Source organism: Scyliorhinus canicula, chromosome 7, assembly GCF_902713615.1.
Source record: "Scyliorhinus canicula chromosome 7, sScyCan1.1, whole genome shotgun sequence".
NCBI lineage: Eukaryota > Metazoa > Chordata > Chondrichthyes > Carcharhiniformes > Scyliorhinidae > Scyliorhinus > Scyliorhinus canicula.
In genome coordinates, this window is record NC_052152.1 from 32958985 (window position 1) to 32965732 (window position 6748).

A 6748-nucleotide genomic window follows, 5' to 3' on the forward strand; every position below is an offset into this window, starting at 1 on the left:
GCAGACAAAGAACTAAAATCTGCGTCTGCGCATGCGCAGGAAACAGAAGCCGCGCATGCGCAGTTACAATCACCCGTTTATCGTTCTGCGCATGCGCAGTTTAACAAAGTTTGTGTTGCTGATCGTTATGCTCATGTGCAAGCCGCACATGCACAGTCTCAAAACGTTTTGGTCGCGGATCGTTATGCGCATGCGCAAGCTGCGCATGCGCAGTGGACACAAAACCGCACAGTAAAGGAAGGCCGATGTGCGCATGCGCAATTGCTTCCTACGCATGACGTCACGAGCGTCATGACGTCTGAGCATCCGGACCACGCCTACTTAAAAGGGAAATGCCCGATAATTGAAAACAAGATACTTAAACTTGCCTCAGAAGACAAAAAAACACCTGAACGTAAACCAGCAGTTGAAAACAACTCGCACAACACCTTGGAAAAAGCAGTCTGCACCACCCAAAGTGAAGAGAACAAAAAGAAATCCGAAACAAAAAAAGATGATTTGGTTTTCGAAGAATACTACTCAGACATGGCTGAGTTATTCAGATATGCTGATCACAGCATCAGCGACACGGTCGCAAAGCTCAACACAAATCTACTCGTGGTAGATGAATCCAACCAAGATGATTTGGTTTTCGAAGACTACTACTCAGACATGGCTGAGTTATTCGGATATGCTGATCACAGTATCAGCGACACGGTCGCAAAGCTCAACATGAATCTACTCGTGGTAGATGAATCCAACACCATGGCACCATGGCAGATCGTCGATACATTGGATGACAGCAATACCCAAGACGAAGACGACGCCACACAGAGAGCACAGAACGACTCTACAGAGAGAGCGATGACTGGCTCTACAGTGAGAGTGATGAAAGACTCCAAAAGGGAAGCAAGCAAACACTCCCTGGCGAACACCATGCATGAACAAGACCATGAAGGTTAACCCGCCGTATCTGAGCAACCGCAAGCAGACTATGAAAGTCTACCAAGCTCACATAAACAAGAAGTAGACAATGTACATCTACCCACTGCATGCGAAAACAGTGACAAGGTGATCACACTCGACAGACAGGAGATACAGGATCACAGCGAGACTGACAGTTCTCAGCTTGTCTGCACAGAAGCACAGAGTAGGGCCATCCAAGAGTCCAGAGAGACCACGCCAATAGAAACCATGCAGATTTTGACTCCAGAAGAGGAGTGCCAAGAGTCCAGAGAGACCACGTCAAGTGAAATCATGCAGATTTTGACTCCGGAAGAGGAGTACCAAGAGTCCAGAGAGACCGCGTCAAATGAAATCATGCAGATTTTGACTCCGGAAGAGGAGTACCAAGAGTCCAGAGAGACCCCGTCAAATGAAATCGTGAAGAATTTGACTCCAGAAGAGCAGCACCAAGAAAGCAAAGACGAGGAATCAAATCCACCACAAATGACTGATGTCACCAGCATCAATGCAACATCAGATCATTCTCACCATTCTCGAGGTGAAACGTTCAATGACTCAAATTATCCACACAGGACACTCATTGAGCATAACAAGAAAAACAAAAGCCAAAAGAAGCACAGCAGAAACGAGAACAACAACAGCAAGAACAAAAGCAACATGAAGCGTGACAAGAACAACAAAAATCACAAGAAGCACTGCAGAAACAAGAACAACAACAGTACCAACAAAAACTACAAGCACGACAAAAACTACAAGAAGAACAACAAAACCAACAAGAAGCATAACAAAGATAGCGACAACAACAAAGACAGAAACGACAAAAACAGCAACAAGAACGTCAACGAAAACAACAAAGACAGGAACGACAGAAACAACAGCAATGAAACAATGACTTGTACAAAATGGTACAACTCTGCACATGAAGGACAATGCCATAGCACACTGCAAAACAATGACAAGACTACAAACAGGCCATGGGATGACAACGAATCGCACAAACTCACATCTGCTCCAGAACAAGCAAGCACACCAGCTTTCAAGGCGGATGACATAATAAATCGATACCACAAGCGGGGAGGCACATCAAAATCACAATAGGTTCACTGCAATAAAATGCACAGTTGATGTGCAACCATGTACAGACCATCCTGATGGTGAGATCCTGATATGCTGATATCCTGACAGCAGTCACCATGTTTTCATCCTCTGCTCGTTTGCTTACATCATCTTCAAGCCGCCATTTTGAACCAGAGTGTGGTGATTGTAGATCTGACTAGATGCAATACAACTGAGCAAGCACTAGAGGGAGCACGGGAGAGCTATATATACACAGGGACAGGAAGTGACGACTCACGTCACAGAAGGCAGAACTCGTAGCAGGACACAGACACACAGGCAGGCAGCATTTGAGGTAGCCGTAAGTTAAGCTCTGAAGAGAGAATTAATTCACAATAAAGCATCCTCTCCAACTTTGAGACTACGAGCTTTATTAAGACACGAGGAACAACACACAGAGGACATTTGCTCAGCGACAAGGGCCACTTGCTGTAGACATAATGCGTGTGTCCTCTCTGCATGGTAGCACAGTAGTTAGCACTGTTGCTTCATAGCGCCAGTGTCCCAGGTTCAATTCCCGACATGGTTCATTGTCTGTGCGGAGTCTGCACTTTCTACCCGTGTCTGCATGGGTTACCTCTGGGTGCTCCGCTTTCCTCCCACAGGTCCCGGAAGACGCGTTGTTAGGTAATTTGCCCATTTGCCCTTTAAGGGCAGCACGGTAGCATTGTGGATAGCACAATTGCTTCACAGCTCCAGGGTCCCAAGTTCGATTTCGACTTGGGTCACTGTCTGTGCGGAGTCTGCACATCCTCCCCGTGTGTGCGTGGGTTTCCTCCGGGTACTCCGGTTTCCTCCCACAATCCAAAGATGTGCAGGTTGGGTGGATTGGCCATGAAAAATTGCCCTTAGTGTCCAAAATTCTATGATTAACCTAGGACAAAAGTTCGGCACAACATCGTGGGCCGAAGGGCCTGTTCTGTGCTGTATTTCTCTATCTTCTCTATCTATCTATCTTCTGAATTCTCGCTCTGTGTACCCGAACAGGCGCCGGAATGTGGTGACTAGGGGCTATTCACAGTAACTTGATTGTAGTGTTAATATAAGCCGACATGTGACAGTAAAGATTATTATTATTACTACACATGGACCGCACTCCTACAATGACAACCATGCTCCAACTTTTTGGAGCAGACCATCAGCATCCATCTTCCCAAACTTTAATAATCATTTATTTGTAGAGTTACAGATTCAAATATATACCTTCTAACCCAACAATCACACTTTAAGTATGTGTCTATTCATAGGAGTACAAGTGAAATACAGAGTTAATGCCCACCACCTGCATAAAATTAAGCACAATTAGAACACATTCAACATGAGGAGCCCTCCAATACTCACCTGGACATGTCCCACAATTCATGGTAATCTGGTACATCCTCCACAACCTGGCAACCATGAAGGGGTGTCCCGGCGGTACAGTGGTTAGCACTGTTGCCTCCCAGCACAGAGACCCGGTTTCAATTCTGGCCTTGGGTGACCGTCTGTGCGGAGTTTGCACTTTCTCCCGTGTCTGAGTGGGTTTCCTCCGGGTGCTCCAGTTTCGGCCCACAATTCAAAGATGTGCAGGTTAGGTGTATTGGCCATGCTAAATTTCCCCTTGGTATGCCGGTAAAATGGGGTTATGGTGCTACGGGGATAGGGCCGGATAATGTGCCTAGATTAAGGTGCTCTTACAGGGGGTTGGTGCAGACTTGATGGGCTGAATGGCCTCCTTTTGCACTGTAGGAATTTTAGTTCTATTTTAAGGAGTTGCTCTTACCACCAGGACTTTGCAACACCTTCATGAAGAGGACGAAAGGAGGAGATTTCCGGGAGTAATCACATTGGTGGACTGCTTGTCAGCATCTCGTCAGATTCCAGTTCCTCCTAAAAAATCTCCAGATCATCTTTGCTCCACAATTGTCCACCTTTCCTTGATACCACGATGGGCTATTACCGCATTCTCTTGGCCAAACCCTGAAATAAAAGACGCAACAAACAAAAACCATTCTATGACAACTTTATACCTCAACACTTCCAATACGCCATACAATACTCAATTATTCACCCGTGTGTGCTTTCCCTTACTACCTTTCCCTGACCTAGTCCTCTTACGTAATGCTAACCCAGTGGCTACAGCATAGCTGGTGGAAAGGCTGCTGAATTTCAATGATGGTGACTATGGATGACTTTGCTCGATGGCCACAAGCAGTTCTGGGCCTTGAGGCCCAACTTTGGGCTGCAGTGCTTGAGCATGAATGGCAACTGTCTGGGCTGACAGGCAACACCAAGGACAATGGCTGAGCGGCAATGCTGTGAGCACAAATGCCATCATCCTGAGAGAGGACAGCAGGTTTGTGATCCAAGGAGCCACTGCCACTCCCACTGCCACTGCCTCAGTAACCCTACTAATCTAGTGGAGAACAAATTGCTGAATTGCTGAGACAACCTATAGCCTGGTTCGCAGGCCAACAAGCAGAGACCGCCGAGATCAGAGAGTTTTCAGTAGCTAAGATATTCGCCATCAACAACGACAGCAATAATTGTATTAATATAGTGCCTTTCACCCAATAAAACATCCTAAGGTACTTCATAAGTGTGTTATAAATCAAAATTTGGCATTGAGCCACATAAGGCAGTATTAGGACAGATCGCCGCAGTTTTATTTCTTCATTCGGTGTTGTCTTTTTGTCCATCAGCCATCTATAAATGTTAGTAATTTTCTCATCCCTCAAATCACCCGGTAAGAGCAATTTATCAAGGAGATTGTTATCTAATCGAGAGAAAGAGGACAACTCCTTTTTCATCAAATTTTGTAATTGAAGATATTTAGACTTTTCCTCCTTCTGCATTTTGCATTTTTCCCTCAATTCTTCAAAGTTCGTAAATCTACCTTCTAAGAATAAGTATTTTCCTTTTCTCAATCCATCTTTCTGCCACTGTGTGAATGTTGTATCCAATCTTGTTATGGTGAATCAGTGGTTTCCATAAATAGGGACAACCAGCGACATGTTTCCCAAACCCAAAATGTCTTCTCAATTGGCTCCAGATTTTTAAGGACGATGCCACCATCGGGCTTTCTGTAAACTTCCCCAGGATAAATAGGAGTGGGGCAGCAACTAAAGCCTTCACGCTGGTCCCCTTACATGATGCTTCCTCCACATGCATCCATTCCACTTCTTCCACCATCCACCATTGCTGAATCTTTTCTCTATTAGCCACCAAATGATAATACAGAAGATTAGGTAGCGCCAATCCTCCCACCCGACGATTCCTTTGTAAAAATATCTGTTGATTTTGTGGAATTTTATTAACCCATATAAAAGCCAAAATTATCTTAGCCATTTTATAGAAAAAAAAATCTTCGGTCAAAATAGCCTAAGGGATCGAAGCACAAATAAAAATTTTGGAAGGATGTTTATTTTTATCGTTTGTACCCACCCAGCTAATGAAAGTGGAAGGTTATTCCACCTTTTAAAATCTTCTTTGACCCCCTCCATCAGGACTGTCAGATTACATTTATACATCCTGGCCCAGTCACAAAAGTGGGAGGAAAGATTGGAATTGGCATGGGAACTGTGGAGTGAAATGCACAGGGTCAATATTACATCTTCATGTGCTAGAATAAGCTTAATACAATTCAAGATAGCATATAGAACCTGTATGACAAAGGAAAGAAAGAGCAGGTTCTTCACAGAGGTAGAAGATAAATGTGACAGGTGTAAAGGAAGACCAGCTAACCACGTCCACATGTTCTGGTCATGTCCACGGACCTCGTTATTTAAAACATTGTCAAAAATTGTGGAGGTGGAAATAGTACCGGGACCTCTTGAGACAATTCTTGAAGTGTCAGAAATACTAGGATTAATAGAAGAGAAAAGAACCAATGTGGTGGGTGCCCTTTGTCACATTGGTTGCCCGGAGGTCAATTTTATCAGAATGGAAGTCAGAAGATCAGCCAAAAATATCAACATGGTTAGGGGATCTTGTAGAATTCCTTAAACTTGAGACGATTAAGGTTGCCCTTCGTAGCTCAGATGAGGAATTCGGGATGAGATGGAAGCAGTTTTTGTCTCTATTTCCGGATCTATTTGTTGCCAGTGGGTAAAGAGTGGGGGGGGGATGGGATTAAAAAAAAAAAAATCATTTACTGGATGTGGGCGTTGCTGGCTAGGCCAGCATTTATTGCCCATCCCTAGTTGCCCTTCAGAAGGTGGTGGTGAGTTGCCATCTTGAATCGCTGCAGTCCTTCAGGTGTAAATACACTCAAAGTGCTGCGAGGGTGAGAGTTCCAGGATTTTGACCCAACACCAGTTAAAGAACGGCGATATATTTCCAAGCCAGGGTGGTGCGTGCTGATGGGGACTGATCGGGCAGTAATTGGCTGGGTTGGTTTGTCCTCTTTCTTGTGTCCAGGACACCTGGGCAATTTTCCACATTGCCGGGTAGATGCCAGTATTGAATCTGTACTGCAACAGCTTGGCTGGGGGTGCGGCATGTTCTGGAGCACAAGTCCAGTACTATTGCTGCAATATTGTCAGAATGTTGTTAGGGTCCAAAGCCTTTGCAGTATCCAATGCCTTCAACCGTTTCTTAATATCACATGGAGTGAATCGTATTGGCTGAAGACTGACATCTGTCTTGCTGGGGACTTCTGGAGGAGACGGAGATGGATCATCCACTCGGCACTTTTGGTTGAAGATTG